This window comes from Plectropomus leopardus, chromosome 23, assembly GCF_026936395.1.
Source record: "Plectropomus leopardus strain MGB_pleo_1.0 chromosome 23, ASM2693639v1, whole genome shotgun sequence".
In the NCBI taxonomy this organism is placed as follows: Eukaryota; Metazoa; Chordata; class Actinopteri; order Perciformes; family Serranidae; genus Plectropomus; species Plectropomus leopardus.
The window spans coordinates 11,384,105-11,400,626 of record NC_142198.1 but is presented as its reverse complement, the minus strand read 5'-3'; the positions used below and the strand labels follow the sequence as shown (position 1 = coordinate 11,400,626).

At 41.3% G+C, this 16,522-nt stretch overlaps 1 protein-coding gene across 32 annotated transcripts in view; it reads left to right on the top strand.

Moving 5' to 3' along the window:
• The window catches only part of LOC121961980 (receptor-type tyrosine-protein phosphatase delta-like), a 406,358-nt gene that overhangs the window by 252,519 nt on the left and 137,317 nt on the right, over nucleotides 1–16,522 (top strand). Inside the window, exon 1 of one of the 32 annotated variants that reach the window (XM_088073813.1) lies at nucleotides 3,874–3,894. The exons of 30 other annotated variants lie outside the window; for them this stretch is intronic. The gene's annotated coding sequence lies outside the window, so the exon portion shown is untranslated. Of the gene's footprint in view, nucleotides 1–3,873; nucleotides 3,895–11,653; nucleotides 12,158–16,522 lie in introns of those variants that run through there. One more of the 32 variants, XM_042512116.2, reaches the window with a different exon arrangement.

Here is a 16,522-nt window from a genome sequence, read left to right as displayed (position 1 = left end):
AAGAACATGCAAACAGAAGGGCCCCAGCTGGCCAGCGAGTTTGAAACTAAAATCCTATTGGTTTGAGGCGAGACTACGAACCTCTGCAACACTGTATCCATTTGACAGCCAGAAATACAATATCACTTAACTTGACAGATATAACTCTCCTACTAGCTTTGTGTTGCCATCAGCTCTTGAGAAACTGTACCTTCAGTTTGCTAGACATTCAGCATTTTTAATACGCTACTGGCAATCTTTGTCAGACACTTAGCACTGGGCAGATAGTGTATAGTGGGTTCATCCAAATACTTTTGCTGAAAGCTAAGTTGATACGTTGAGTTTGTGGGCCATATAACGAAATAATGAGCTAAGGGAGCCAACAGGAAAAAAAAACAGATTTGTATAGCTCAGAGGAACAGCAGAGTGGGGTAATAATTTTTTGTGGATTCGTTACTTTAGCCCTTTTTACACATTTAGATTAATTTTTTAAATATAAATTTAAATTTTCATCCTAGTTTTTTATTATTTTATTTGATTAATTTGTAAATTATAAACTAACGACTAACTTTTCTAAAAATGCCAAGGAATACAAGAAAAGTCACAATTATTATTATTATTGTTATTATTATTATTAATAGTACTAGTAGTAGTAGTAGTATTATCCACTACTATTACTATTACTTCAACTTGCAGTCTCTGAACCGAAAAAATCACAAAGAAGCCTACTATACTTTTACTCTTGTCAAATTTAGACACACTGCTTTCCTCTAGATGTTATTGACTGCAGATGGCAGTATTGATGGCAGCCAGAAACTTTTCAAGCACTTGTCAGTTTAACTTTTTACCACAGCTACTCGTGTATCACCATCTGCTGAGGAGAATGAAAGCTACTCCCTACATTGTGAAGCAATTGTGATGCTTAGGCTCCCTCTTTTTTTGCTTTGTTCAATCAGTCTCTGGTTCCAAGTGGAGAGGTGTCAGGCCTTCTCTGTTGGTGTTTCATTTTATAATAATCTGCTTCAATGCCCCTACAGTCACCGCCACCTACAGCAATAACGCAGAACCACTTTGCGGATGTACTAGCGTTTAATTGTCCACAGGACTTGCTTCATTTCAAGCCAGTGTTTGTACAGTAATGGAAGGGAAGGTGTCAAGTTAACAAGGGCTAATGGGAAATTCTTATATCCATTCAGACTGGGAATTGTGTTCAGAAAAGCCACGAGAAGCATGTCTTACTGTGCTCTCAGAATGCATATGTTCAGCATGTAAACGGCATGTACAGTACGTGCTTTGAGCACATAGCAGGAGGCTATATTCACTGATTATTCTTGGTGACTGAGGTGGGAAGGGCTTTATACGTGCCTGTGTTTGCATGTATGCCAACATGCGTGTGTGCATTGTGCATGTGCATGCATGCATACATGAGCATATATGTGTGTGCGTGTGTGTGTGTTTGACAGCAAGGCTGATGTCATTCAGGACGCTTTAGCTGGTTGAGTGATTTGAATATGTGCTGTGGAATGAGCTGAGTCTCAGAAGTGCTGGAGGGAGATGGGGGGGGACTAAATGTGTGAATCCCCACAGGATATTTAGACTGTTTATTATGATAAGCCTCTGCATGCACACATCCTCCACATAAACATACAGAAGTACACACATAAACTCGTAAGCACACGTGTAAGGGAAGAATGAAAGAGGGGAGATGGAGGGAAAATGATAGGGAGACGGAGAAAAGGGCGAGATGCTCTGAGACACGTGATTTACATGTGCGTGGCGATAGGTTCATAGTTCACAATCTATAAAGACTAATTCCACACCAGCCTATCCATAGCCATCTCATGTGGGAGCCATTCCACCTTTTAAACCCCCTCTCACTTAAAGTGGGCCCAGATGTAAGTCAAGGGGCTGCTTTGGATTAGCCAGAGAGAAAAACTCATTTCCTTTGCCATTTTACGAGCATTTAATTTGAAACAATTAAGATATTACGGTGCTGCGGATTCACTACACAGAGTGACAGCTGGGAGCAATCCCATAAACCCCTGAGCCAGTGAATGAGGCACCTTGCTTCTCTCTTTTTGCTCCGCTCGCCTCCTCCTCCTCCTCCATCTCCTCTCTGTTATTTCATCCAAGCGTTTAGCTTAAGGCTCTGTTGAGGTGAATGTGCTACCTTTTGCCTCAGCTGAGATCTTGCCGCTACCGCCAATTACTTTAGCAGCTCATAAATGCACCAGTTGGCTGATGATAGAATGGCCTAATTTCCCAAGACTAAAGGGAGGAAGCGAGCACAGAGGATGTTTACCTTCTGGACTGCTTTTTTTCCATCACACCTTTTATTGCGTTATTGGATTTATAGCATGAGTTGCATGACTCATCTTTGGAGGAATTAATGAGAGAGATGCAAACTACAGGGGGCAGCAAATGGTAAGCTGAGATGCTTTGCACTGTGGTCAAAATCAGGAAAAGGCACTTTCAATAGACTCTAATATTTGAATTGGAACATGTATTTGGTTACGACACACATAGTGATGACCTTACATGTCCTGTCTGCCCTACACTTAAAAACTTTGTCACTCCTTGACTTCAAATTCAAGCTAGCTTTGTCAGCACTCACCCATCAATTCACCTCCTCCTACCTTCCACACTGGCATAGGAGGGCATCGGGGGGGTGTGAAATTGATGAAGGTGTGCTTGTGAAAATGTCAGTGGGGGATCACCGGTCAGAGAGAGAAAGAGAGAGGGAGAGAATATATTTTGGGGTGGAGCGGGGTGACAGATAGGAGTGGAAAAAGCTCCTTTTCATGAACACTGAACTGTAAAATGGAGGACCCAGTGCAAACAATGGCCGTGATCAATCGGCTATGGTGAGAGGTTTCTCGTAAATACCCTGTGCCAGCCCGCACACGCTGAAAGAGAGAGAGAGAGAGAGAGAGAGAGAGAGAGAGAGAGAGAAAAGAAAGGGATAGAGAGAGAGAGGGAGTGGCCAAAAAAGACATAGACAGAGATGAGGTATGTGTCACTTTTAGTTTGGGGAAGGAAAGTCAGAGGGGTAGAGAGCAGAACGAGAGGATGTAGAGAGGGGAGAGAGTGGGCAGATAAATGAAGCAACAGGGAGCGACAGGCTTTTAGAGGAGGGGAATATTTAAATAAATGAAAGGACAATGAAGGGGAGTGGAGAGCGATGGGAAAGGATCAACAGAGGGAAAGAGCAGGAGCGCATGAGTCTTTTGTTTAGACACACGTGTGAATTCAGGCAAGACGGAGAAATTACAGAGAAAAGAAAGGAGAAAAGTGAGAATGAGGTCCGAAACAAAATTAAAAGTGCCACATTATCACAGTATCATACTATCAGAACATAAACCACCAACATCCAACACCAAAATTAACTTGATTTAATTAACTAGAATCCATTAGCTAAACAGGGCTGAAACCAACAATTGTTAACAAATTTCCTGTTTCTTCCACTTTTCAATGAATTATTTAATCATTACAATAAATACCAATAAAAAAACCTCTATCACATTTTTCCAGAGCTAATAATGTAAAGTAGCCTTTTAAAGAATTGCTTGTGTGGACCGTCCAAAACCAAATTTACATCAATAAAAAGCAGGTACGAACAGCAATTTTTTTACACTTGACAAGCTGGAAACAACAGTTCTGCTAAATAAATGACTCAAACGATTCGTCGAAAAGTGAAATTGCTGTTGATTATTTTCACAAATTGATCCACTAAACATTTCAGTGCCAGCTTAACACACTGTATGTACACATGGAGAACACAGAGCTAATGTTCATTCTTTTGGGATGTTTTGCATTCGCAGGGAAAAAGCACAGAATACAACTCAAAAGCAGAGTGGCTAATGCATCTACCTGTAACCATGGTGACGGATGTGTACCGCTGAAGGAGGAGAGTGTGTGAGTGCTTTTTACAGTTTAGCTGCTTATGTATACCCTCAGCTCGAATTGGCCTCCACTGCTTGGAAAGCGGGTTGACAATCAGCAGCGAGCGGAGTCGGGATCAATTTGGGAAAAGGGTCTCTTCCTTGAATCCTCATTCTGCACCCCAATTTCATAATCACAGATCAATGCCAACTTGTTAGGCTCTTACTACTTCAAGCACAGACATTATACTCACACCACACATTCAGATAGAAATTTGCACAGTTTCAGCAGACAGGTGTCCTGAGCTAGGTCCCACAGAGGGACTCCGTCAGGCAGGAGTTGACTCAATCTGTCTAAACCCTGTTTCCCTCGCTGCTACCTCTATCTCTCTTTGTCTCTCCGCACAGGCTGCTTCACACCATGGCTGCTCACGCTATCCCAGTTGATCTCTTAATGGACCTAATTGCTTTTCAGCTCATTGCACCCCATGCCAACACTAAACTAAATCAAACCGAGGTCCCATCCACAAGCCTCGTCGCGAATCTGATTCTGCTTGACATCATAATAAGGTGATATTGACTACTCATGACTCAGCAGTTCCAGAACAGATGAGTAAGCGCGCGCCTCTCGTCACGGCGTACCCCGTGACAGGCGGAGCTGTTAGGGGTCATGGAAGAGTTCAAGTTTCCCTCTTTAGGAGCGCAGCCTATTGTGTTTTTCATCGACAATATGCTTGTGACCCTCTCCGTGGCAGACACTATATTATGCATTGTTGCACACTGAGCTATGGATTAGAAACACTGATATACACGAGAAAGAAACGCTGCCTCCACACAGCACTATCTGCAGCTTCTGTGGTGTCACTGCTGTGGCCTTTACACGTTGAACTGTTGGCATCTTGGGAACTCCAGTCAAAAGCTGCTTGAAAGCTAATCAAAGCTGAACAAACATATAAGCCTGCAGTCAGCGCCTCCAATCTGAGGCAATGTCACACCAGACTAAACATGTAGTCAAGAGTTTAAGACTACGTGCAGTAAACTCCAGAGGTTTTGTGACACCAGGCTGCAGTCAGCTGCTCCAAATATAGTTAATATCTAACGTAAAACTCTTGGCAGCACCAGCAGGAGCTAATGTATAACCACAACGCTCTCTCCACATCCAAAACCTATTTTCTCAATCAGCTTTTTCCTATGAGCGATGCCGTCCTACATTCACACATTTCCTGCCAAATTTGGAGCAGCTTTGGTTTATTCAACAGAATATGTTGATGTCATACATTTCTGCACACTTATCAAAGTTAGCAACATTTGAATGGGAATAGGATGACAGTTTTGGGGTTGTTTGCGTATGTTGCTTGCGCTGTCAATCAAATGTGATCAAGCTACACCCACATAGTCCTGATGAAGCAGATTAGCTGAGTTTGGAGTGTAAAACTTTCAATAAATAACAACTAAAGATGTTTTTCCCCCAAATTCAAACTCTGACTGGTGCTTATGAATATTTAATGTGACAGAGAAATACTTAATAATTGAAGCCAAGTTTGCAGAGCTGCCTGATTGTGACACAAAAACTCTTCATGAAATCATACATATTTTTTATCCTAATGTGTGATTAATAACACACAGCTTGTACTTTTCCTTTTGACACAGCCGTCTTAGGTCCAGGTAACTCTCTTTGAATATAATCTGGGAACATAAATAGGGTTAATTTAATAATGTGGCGTCAGGACCCGTTACAGAGTGTTTTGCCATGGAGGACATGTTATAGGGCTGTCATTGTTTCCGAGTTACGTAGGTCACTAAGTGAATGAAATAGATGTTCTTACTGATTGTGTAAGGCCCTGTATATAGCTGTCTGACATCGGACCAATAAACGAACCACTTCTTCCCTATCATGTTCATAATTATGGCTATCAAAGCTCATGAGAGCATGGCTGTATGCTTAGCCATCCATCATGTCTGACAGATTCTAAGAAGGAGAGAAGTATTAGATGTCTGAGCCAAGGACTACAGTTGGGTGTTGGTTTACATTTTTCGTGCCTTGGAGATGTGTGTAATATCACCTTGGCATTTGTCGCTTTTACCCCCTCCTCTCTCTCACCACCCGCCGCCCTTCTCTCCCTCTCTTGACTGCTTGGGCAGCGGCCATAAACAAGTCAATCTCAACACATTGGATTAGATTTATCCGCTTAAGATAGATTGTTATCCCAAAGAGCGTGAGTCTCGCTTGATGGGGAAATTAATTTTACGATGACTGGTTTACTTGATCAGGGTTGCGGGGGAGGTGGGGACTATAAATGTATCAACTCCGGGGCGTGAGGAGCCGAAAACAACAGTCCTTGTTTTTGATTCAGACAAGTTGTCCCTCTTCTCCGCAGTATTATACATGGTGCTGTCTTTGGGTCGCACAAACTAGAGTAATGACTTGAGTGACAGTCATTTGTAATTCGCCAGCAACTTGTCAAGGGTGAAAAGGCCTGCACCTCGGGCTATGGGGAGATTGACAGTGAACGATATTGTATTTTCACGTCTGTCTGTCTAACATTAAATGTGAAATTGACAGTTTTGCATGCAGAATTATAAATAGGCTGCATGATCAGAAATCCATGCAATTTATCCAGAATTGAAATGCTGTCCATGAAGGAGAAAAATCCTTCTAAAACAGCTGTCAGCCCTCCCAAATCTAAAGTGTTAAACTGATATGGCAGTTATTGGATTGAGTTACAATGGAGCTGACCTTAGCCTATTGAACAACAGAATCCAGTCTGAGCCTAGTCCTTTGTGTAAATTCATCTGACAAGCATCACTTAAAACCTCCTTTTTTGCAGATTAAAAGCAAACCACTTTTCTTGCAACTTAAAGAGTAACTTGATTGATTTTCTACTTGTGTCGCCTGTCTGTTTCGGAACCAGACAGCTTAAAGCTGATACACAAGAGAAAAGTATGACTTAAAAAGTTGTTTTATCCCCACTGCGATAAACACTGCACCCCATAAAATGCAATCCAACCAAATCTATGAATTGATTTGCTTTATATTGTAACTCATAGTCTGTAACAAAGTCCACAGGGCCATCACTCAAGACAGTGCTGAGAGAAAATATAACATTTAAGTACAAGGTATCCACCAGCGCTAGCAGCATGACACAAAGGGGCTGTCAAGGACTGAGCTTGCATTATAAAGCAATTTACTTATTTTTAAATAAGACTAAGAGTCTACAACCATGCCAGTGGCTCGGCGAGGCTGCACTCACAGCTGTGCTTTGAGCTAAATGCTAATGTGAACATGCCAAGAAGCTCACATGCTAAAATGCTGAAGTTTAGCACCATTTTGGTTTAGCATGCAACCACAAAGTACAGCTCCAGGCTGACGGGGATGTGAGAAATAGCACTACAGGTAAGAAGAAAAATATGTACTTTTGATTTTGGGGTGAACTGTCCCCTTAAGTTAGGACCATGCATGTATGGACAGAATTTAATAGCAATTTATAAAGTAGTTGCCAAGATATTTCAGTGAAATTCTGAAACTTTGCAAGATAAATATCTATGATGACAGTGATATTTAGCTGCTAATCAATACTACCCCTAAACTCATTAGTGAATATGGCATTCAAATGATTACCATTGCTCCGTATTAAAGAGGCAAAAAAAAAAAATAAAAGGGAGATAATTAAACCAGATAGATCTACTGTGTGGGCAGGCACACAGAAAAACATATACATCAAAAGATTTGCTTACATAATTTATCCAAAGCAAATGCATATTGATAATGTATAACCTTTTACATCCTGTGCTTCATTTGCATTGCATTTACATAGTAAATGTCAATCAGCGCTACACTTTGCCTGACCCCCACATGCATGGATGTAAACATGCCCGAGGCGGTATATCAAACACTTTTGGCTCACATAATAGTAATGTGTTGTCATTTTCCTACAACAAAGAAAGCATTTTCCAAGTGAGTTAAATGACCTTCGTACTGTCAACAGTTTTAATAGAGGAACTTGCAGCATGTGGTATGCTGCGTTTTAGTCCGGCACTCAGATTTTCTCTGTCTTAGATCCTTCTTGTTGAAGGACAGTTGGTTTATAGAGTACCGCGTCCTGTTGGGCGACAAAGTTCAGCCATGATAGGCTAGCAAGGCAGCTCTTGATAAATCCCACCCTTACCCCCATTTGTCAACAAGTGCTGCCGTATTACTGCTAAGCTGGTGCCAAGAATATGAAAGCACAAGGTTAGATGCAGAGCAGAATTGTAAATCTAATAACAAGTGTCATCCAATTATAGTCAAAGATCATGAATACCGGCAAGGGAAAAAAAAGAAATAAGAAGCCCCTTACAGTCATGCATCGAAGGGAATGTCAGCAGGCATCACCTAAAGGACTGGAATTGTTTCATTAATGCGAGCAGAGGTTCATCAGTGTTGGATATCTTCTTCACAGCCAAAACAGTGTTCAAACCTTCAGTCTATACGACAGATATATAACAGTATTTTCCGAATAACTGCTTTAGTGAAAGTCAGATAATCCGACATCTGTGATCTACTGTACATTGTGCCTCTAGACACAACTAGCTATCACTCCCACAATGCTTTCTCATAGCCAGCAGTGGAGGGCAATAGTTCACATAACAGTAATTTCATCAAGTTTCTCTATTGCTTGTTGTCACAGAACCAACACTTTCTTTTGGCCTATAAATCTGCATGCGGAGGCTGTATTAAATTCTGCCCTTAGAAAATGGAGCTCGGCATAATTTGCAGGTATAAATCACCATCACTGTTACTCAATCAGATACATGACATGTCTGAGTGCAGGTAAGAAAACAGATCTGCTGACTGCAGTAGTCTGTCTCTCACAGTACTATTGTTGGATGCTAGATGTTGGTGTCTGCAGGGCTAGGCTGTTCATCAGAAGGTTTGGGTTGCTGCCACAAAAGCAACTTTTCTCAAAACACAATTGGTCATAGTCATCTGTCTCCGCAGGCCAATGCTGTTATTTTTTCTGTAGCCCTACATCAGAGGACCGTGCACTTGACTGTGCTATCAGCTGCAATATTGTCGCTTTATGCATTGTTGTGCACCATAATGTCTATTCAGTAACGTAAATGTGAATGAATCACGTCTTGGAATCATTACGTGAAATGTGTGATTATTACACGTGGATTACACAAGTTACTGCTCAACTTGGCTGCTCTGACAGGCTGACCTTGGAGTACACAATGCAGTATGTGAACGCAGCTTTCCTGCATACAGGATCCTTTGATAAAAATAAACAAAATGGTAGGTGACAGACATGCAGACACATTCAAGCATTGTCTGACAACAAAATCAATATAATATCCCAACAGGGACTCATAGGGTGTCTGTGACTCTTAGTGATGAGTTTATAGTGACCTTAGAGTACATGATGGCATTTTTACAGAGTTTGCGATGACAGTACGTGAACCACAAAGCACCCATGTATGCCAGGCTTCACCTCCACCTGCTTAAGGACGAGTGGTGGAAAGTAATTCATGTTTACTCAAGTACTGTACGCACTTGAAACTGATTTTTACTTTACTTTGTATTCATACTCCACAACAATTCCGAGGGAAATATTGCATTTTTGACTCTACTAGATCTATTTGATGGCTATAGCTACCGGGGCATTTTCACATTAAGATGCTGAAAACCTCTAATCAGCATAAAAAATATGGAGCATGCATTTTTATAGTATAACAGGTAGATGCTACTTGCATGTAAATGCATCAGTAATTATTATTCAATAGGACAGTTAATAGCCTAATGTAAAAATAGACAAAGGGCCATTTTGCCTGCACGGTGAATACCAGATGTGTGGCCAAGTCACTGTTTTGCAGTCACAAGTAAGTCTGCACTCAACTTGCAAATCAATACTGACAAGTCCTTAATTTTGAGTTACGAATCTTTCACTAACAACAGAGCAATAATATATTACATTTACAAATATCATGTCTGCTTTTTAAAATTTTTATTCATTTGTTAAAACAAGCTTGTGAAATCAAGTGAGACAGAGCTTAATCATATAATAGTAGCACTGGCATTGTACTTCCACAACATATAGCCCCATTAATTAGGGATGGACATGTTAATTTATTTACATATATGCAGTCACATCAATTATTATAATGTACTGCAGTACTACAAAAAAGTAAGAATAGTAAGCTATTGTAAATGTAACAATGGAGAACAAGTGCAGTGGGAAATGTATTTATTTTACAGACAGTCTTCAATTAGCCAATTAAATCAACAATTCAAAATAAACATAAGAAAAAATCAGCAAACTATCTGTTCTTGCTGTTAATGCTATTCATGTTAGACTCAGGACTAAGGGGCCGTCTCCAAGACGCTCTCCTCACAGTCAGTTCAACATCTGCCTTTAAAGCATGAGATAATGCAGCAGCAGCTAACATCCAACACAAAGCCATTTAATGGTCTCACACAACTCACACAAACACCGAGACCACCTGACTTTCTCCTGTGAATAATAGGGAGGTAACATTAGCCGTGTGATGCTACCAGTTTGCCCAGTCACTGTGTATCTGTGCAGGCAGATGCTCCCCAACTGTTAGCTAGAACTTTGCAGTAGCACACACATGATAAACAGAGACATAATGATAGTGGGGCACTGAGTGTCCAAATAAGTACTCATGCCCATCCCTACTATTAACAAGTACAACAAAATTAATTTTGTATGTTTCTTACCTGTCTTGCTTTTGTCCCATCTAATATTGGAAAAAAATGTCTACATATTTCTTCTCTTATATTTCTTCAAACTTTTCCTTTTAATTGATATTGTAAGTTGGTGCATGGCATATTTTATTTATGTCCAAATTAAATAAAGATGCAGTATTAACCTTAGTTAATTTTGGAAATTAAAGTAAAATTAACAGATTTTGTGGCACACTTTTTCAGCAACAAACTTTTTTCATCTTTGGGCTTGGAGGAAGGTCTCAAGTATTTTCAAGTCAAAAGGCCCAAGTCCAAGTAAAGTCTATAAAGTCCAGGTCAAGATGCTAGTCTTTTTTGATTTTTTTAAAGGCAAGTCCAAAGCCATCTAATGTGTGACTTGAGTCTGACCCAAGTCCATTTCATGTGACTCGAGTTCACACCTATGGTGAGCATTTTAAGTACATTTCTCCTTATACTTTAAGTACTTTTTGCAAAAATTACTTTCACTTTTTACCAAGTAAAATTTTGAATTTTGTTATTTGTTTTTATTGTATTTATGTTTTATTTGGGTTTTTAGTAAGATATGTAAATACATTTTTTTCACCACTGATAGGGACACAAACAGAACAATTTCAATATACTAATTTCCAATTGTTGTTTCCATTTTTGTCCAAATTTTGTACCATATACAATTTCATTAATTATTCTTCTCCTAAATTCTTACATGCATTGCTGGTGGTTTCATCTTGCTATAGCTACAGTATGTTTCTTATCCTTCTTCATGATAACATAGCTGTATGCATACACGTGTGGTCTCACACATGCACTTATATACTCATGGTTTACCAACTGAAAATAATTATGCAGTCAGACCCAAACACTCACCCACGCACACACACACAACTCTAAAATAGCCATGTCCAAGTGCACATTCCTGCAGTGGACTTGGGGGGGGAAAGTTGATCCAGGAGAGTTGGGAAAGTGGGACCTCGCTGAGTGACGTCACCCCTCCTACTCACACACACGCACACACACCTCTCTCTCTCCTGGTTTTTCTCTGCCTGGGGTTTCAGTCCGTGCTCGGGTCTCGGCAAAGAGATAGATAGAGAGAGAGAGAGAGAGACAGACAGACAGACAGACAGAGCGAGTGAGAGAAGGAGAGAAAGAGACAGAGTGAGGGAGAAAGAGAGAGGGGGAGGGAGAGAGAGAGAGAGAGAGAGAGAGAGAGAGGGAGCGCGAAGGGGCTGTGTGTCCCAGCCACACAGCACTCTTCAAACACAACCACAGTCTCGCCACGTTCAACTCAATGAAGATCTAACGAGCGCAAAACAGACAGAGCCCCAAACCAGAGAATATATCATACACACGCTCCACGTGCGTGCTTTGCGTCCTATCGCCCCCCGAAGATCGTTGGTGACGGACAACTCGAGGAAAGAAATACGAGCGAACAAACCGGGGGGGAGAAAAAGAAGAACCTGAGGACGGATTTCTTTCCTCCACATTATTTTATTTCCCCAGGACTAGACTGTCATTGCTGGATGTAAAAAGAAATTTAAAAAAACTCCACAGAAAATAAAGGAGAGTTTCAAACTGACCGCAAAATGGTGATAAGGTAAGACTGTTTGACGTGCGCGTGAGTTTTGAGGTTGTGACAGTCGGAACTGAAGTCGCTGCCGCAGTGATTTCAGGTGTGCGTAGAGCCTTATGAAGTTGGTTCAAACATATTAGCTGGAACCAGTTACACCTATTTAAACTGCCTTTATTCTAACAGTGCGTATAGACTATTTGCTGGTTGACGTGTTGAGCGATATAAAGGTTTAAATTATGTGCCAATAATTGTTTTACGCAGAGTTTATTATTGTGAATGCGCGCAACCTTGAATAGGTAGCGCTGGCCGAGTCATATTACGATATGTAAAACGCCACATATAATAGCACCAATAACTGGTTTATTTATGTATATTGAATATGCATATGCACATAATTACAATGGTGTATGCGCAGGTAAATTATTTTTATCGTGTGCGTTTTTTGTTGAGGTTTGAAGAGGCGACTAATGTCCAAATCTGTTTAATTCGAATAAATTCTCACCGCACATCCATGTAAATATATTGCATTGCTTCAATAGTGCGTTTTGAAAAGGCTACACTGTGATCAAAATAACAAAACCCGCCAGCTCTAATATGTTATTTTAAGCTCACTGTCATGTAAATACAGTTCATTTAGTGGACCCTTTTGTGGAAGCCTTTTTCAGCGAGTAGAATTTTTCAAAGTGCATTCCTGCAACTCTCCAGAGATCTCTCATCTTATCCGTCTTATTTTTAGAACACGTTTTTTTTCGCGGGGGTTTAAAGTTGACTTTGCTTTTTTAAATTTTAGTTTTTTAAGAGCTCACATGTGTCAAGAAGATGCAAAAATATATATCAGTGAGGCAGAGACAGTGTCAGAGTCAGTCACGCAACATATTCTGTCAATCAGGTGAAAGTGGAGCTTTACTTCCAGTAGAGCTGTGCACACCACCTGTGCTCAGTGTGCCGGTTGGGCCACTAGGGGACTCATTCTCCTCAGCCAGTGGGGGGAATGCAGTACAGAGGCTACAAGCCATTAAGAAGGGATTTTAGGCATCATGTAGAAAACTGTTTTAACAGATATAGTGGTTGCCAAAGCTCACAACATACTGAAAATGTATCCATCAGCTTGTTGAAATTTAAGGAATTTACAGTATGTGTGGAGGCATTATGGTGTAAAACAATCTGACCACATATATGTATTGTAGTATATTGCTGTCTGAACCAAATGAAAGGGCGGTGATTGAAGGCGGAGAAGGCTAGTGAGGTGTTCCAATGGCCAGTTAGTGTGTTAAGTGTTAAGCATGCAAATTTCCATGCATGTGTGTTTGCTGAAGCCAAACCCAGTATATTGCCAGTAAGCATTCTGGGAGAGCACTTCCCCAGTACCTCCACTGTCTACCATGTTTTACAGTTCCCCGCTCAAACAATTAGCACTTGCCCAATTTTGACATGGCGCAATTAGAGCTGTCACCACACGTTCGATTTCCAATTTCGCTGTTGCGACAGCAGCACTCAAAAGAGGAGACAAAATGGATATGCATTAAGGTGGTGCTCGCTTAAAGTGCTGCTTGTCCAAAGTCGCTGAAGAGAGCAAGTCATAGGAAAAGCGGCACTGATGCGGCCATCTTCTCTCAAACCCCTCAACCTTTACTCAGTGGTGCTTCTAAATCCTCCAAAATAACGTAGCTTTTTGTGGGAAAAAAATAAATTGTGAAAATGTAATTCCATATTATAGTAAAAAGGAAATGAAAGGAGAAATGAGTCAAGCTTACAGCAATGTGCGTGTGTGTGCTTGTGTGTGTGTTTGTGTGTGTGAAGGATACAAACAGTTCATGGCATGCAAGCCATTAAATTGAAAAATGATATAAGGCTTTAGAAAGTGCCTATAAGGGAGTTGGGCCATTTTTGCGTGCCTGCCGATGTACTTTTTTCTCCAGCTTTTTGTGCCTGAAGCACATTCGGAAATCATATCCCACATTTTTGACAGTGTCTGGAAGGGACACCGGGGTATTTTCAAGACTGAATGTTAGAGAGAAGTCAACAATGTCTTTCATATGTCCTTTTTACTTGTAATACTTCTCAAATGTACACAGACCTGACTAAGTATTCTTTTTTTTTTTTAAAGCCGCTAGTCGATATGCAGGTTAATGTTAAACTCATATATATAATCTCTATGACAGCAGTTCATTTAATGTAACAGAGACATCATACAGGAGCTTTCAACATTCCCTTATCCAAGTCCTTTTTCGGCACAAAGCCAAGCCCTCTTACAAACAAGTGTGCCTGCACCTCACAGTCCCATTGTCTTACACAGCCAAGTAGCTCTGACTCACTGGTTTATTTTCAAGTGCAGACAAAAAGAGCGAGAAAAAAGTTTTTGTGTGCTTACGTGTGTGTGCCTGTGCCTGTATGTGTGTTAGCAGCACTTCAGGAATTCCAAGGCCAGGGCCCCTATTACAAGTGTGGAATGAGAAATCAACACTTACATTACAAAAATGGATACGTAAACATAGAGGCCACAATTATCAGGCGCCGTGGTGTTGGAGCTGGAGGAGATGGAGTGCCAATAGGTCTGTTAGCAATCACCCCCCTCACTGCCTGCCCTCTGTAATCCAGTGGGTGTACTCTAGCTTATTTTGTGCCAGCAACAGCCCTTAACAACTACCCACTGACTGGCAGGCCGGCTGGCTAGCTGGCAGGGTGGGTGGTTGGCAAATGCAAGGGAAGTTTGACTGGTAGAGGTCATGTTGGAGGAAAAAAAAAGCAGGATGGTAGCAAGGTGCATGTGTCATAGCAGTGTTGGTATGTTTACTGTACATTTGTCTATTTTTGTATATCTTGCAGTTTAGTTTCATGTTCATCAGGCGATGTGTGCTTCTGTGCATTAGGGTCCTCCAGTCGACTACAAACCCGCTTCACAGAGGCCGCCTTGATGCATTGTGACAAATGAGAAAGCAGTTTGATTTCGCACAACACTGAGCTGCACTCCAGCATAATGAAGTGATCATGACTTTACCCTTGGTTCACTTTGGCCCCAGTCCCGCTGTGTTTTTCCCCTCTATTCAATCGCTTCACTCACTTATTTACTTGGCAAGCATTTCCTCCCGTAACCTCTAGTACTGCATAACTAGCGTCAAGGGTGGGTTGCTTGATAAAAACCACCGCTACGGGGCATTGGTTTTACACATAGGGGAACGCTAGCAGTTTTTATTGATATTCAAGTTGCCACTGGGTTGGAATAATAAGAAGCCTATTTTCACGCCCAGGCAAAATCACCTCTACTGTCCATCACCCTGTCAGGGCAGAAAGCTGAGGCGTAAATATTATTTGGCAGTGGAAGGAGCACAGGGCTATCACTGAGCTTGTTCTTTCCTATTTAGTCTTTGTGTTGCTTCCTCTCTGTGCTTTCTCGTATTCTTCTATCCTTCCTTCTGTCTCAGATTGGTCTCATCAAAATCATGGGGAAAAAAATTCCTCCATTTCATCCTTTCATCCTGATTTCCCTACATGTATCTCCCCTCGGTGAAATTGACTTGTATGTATTCCAACACGCAAAGCATGGTGTCACTTCCAACATGGTTCAACTCAGCATTGGGGCAGGACGCAGTTTGAACGCTTTGCCTGGCGGCTCTGCCTCCAGGCTTTGCATACGGGGGGAGTACTGATGTGTCAGAAACAGGGAGGACTGCCGCAGCTGTCCTTTGCTTGCAGATTGGGTTTCAGGAGATATGATGGATGCCAAACGCCTGTAGCCAGTTGTGAAGACATGGAGGGGGAGGGAGTATGCTGGTATGGATTTGGATCAGGGTCAGTGGCACTGGCAGAGGATTGGAATTCTGCCCTTGAACTCCATTTTGGATCATCCCCCATGTAGCGACTAACAGCCTGTCACTATTAGCACTTTGAAAGAGTTAAAGCAAATTCAAAGAAAACTGAAGTGAACGCTAATAATTCTGGTTTCAAATATTGCCAGAATGAAAGTGATGGGGTATAAAAAGGTAGCTCGGCGATATTTTTCAAGCATTCATTCTGATTGTGTTGCAACCCAAAACATTATTTCTTTTTTATGCCCTTCCCATTGTCTCATTTCCTCTTATCTTAATTTTTTGGAAAGGCTGAGAGCAGAATCCACTGAGGTTCATTTGAATAACGGGCGGAATGAGGAAATAAAAGCTGGAGGAAGAAATAGAAGTGGCGGTTGGCTCTGTGCATTCATGTCACACAGCTTTATCAAACTATTCCACAATAGCAGCCACGCAAGTGATGGAATTTCAATTAAAGTATGACAGTTTTAGAATTTGTTTCTGCTTGCCAGAGAGTTAGCAGGGGTTGCGTTTCATGGGTGGGGGGGGACTGAGGGAGTGGCCGGCGGGGAGGGTCTCCTACAGATGATATATTTCCCAGTCT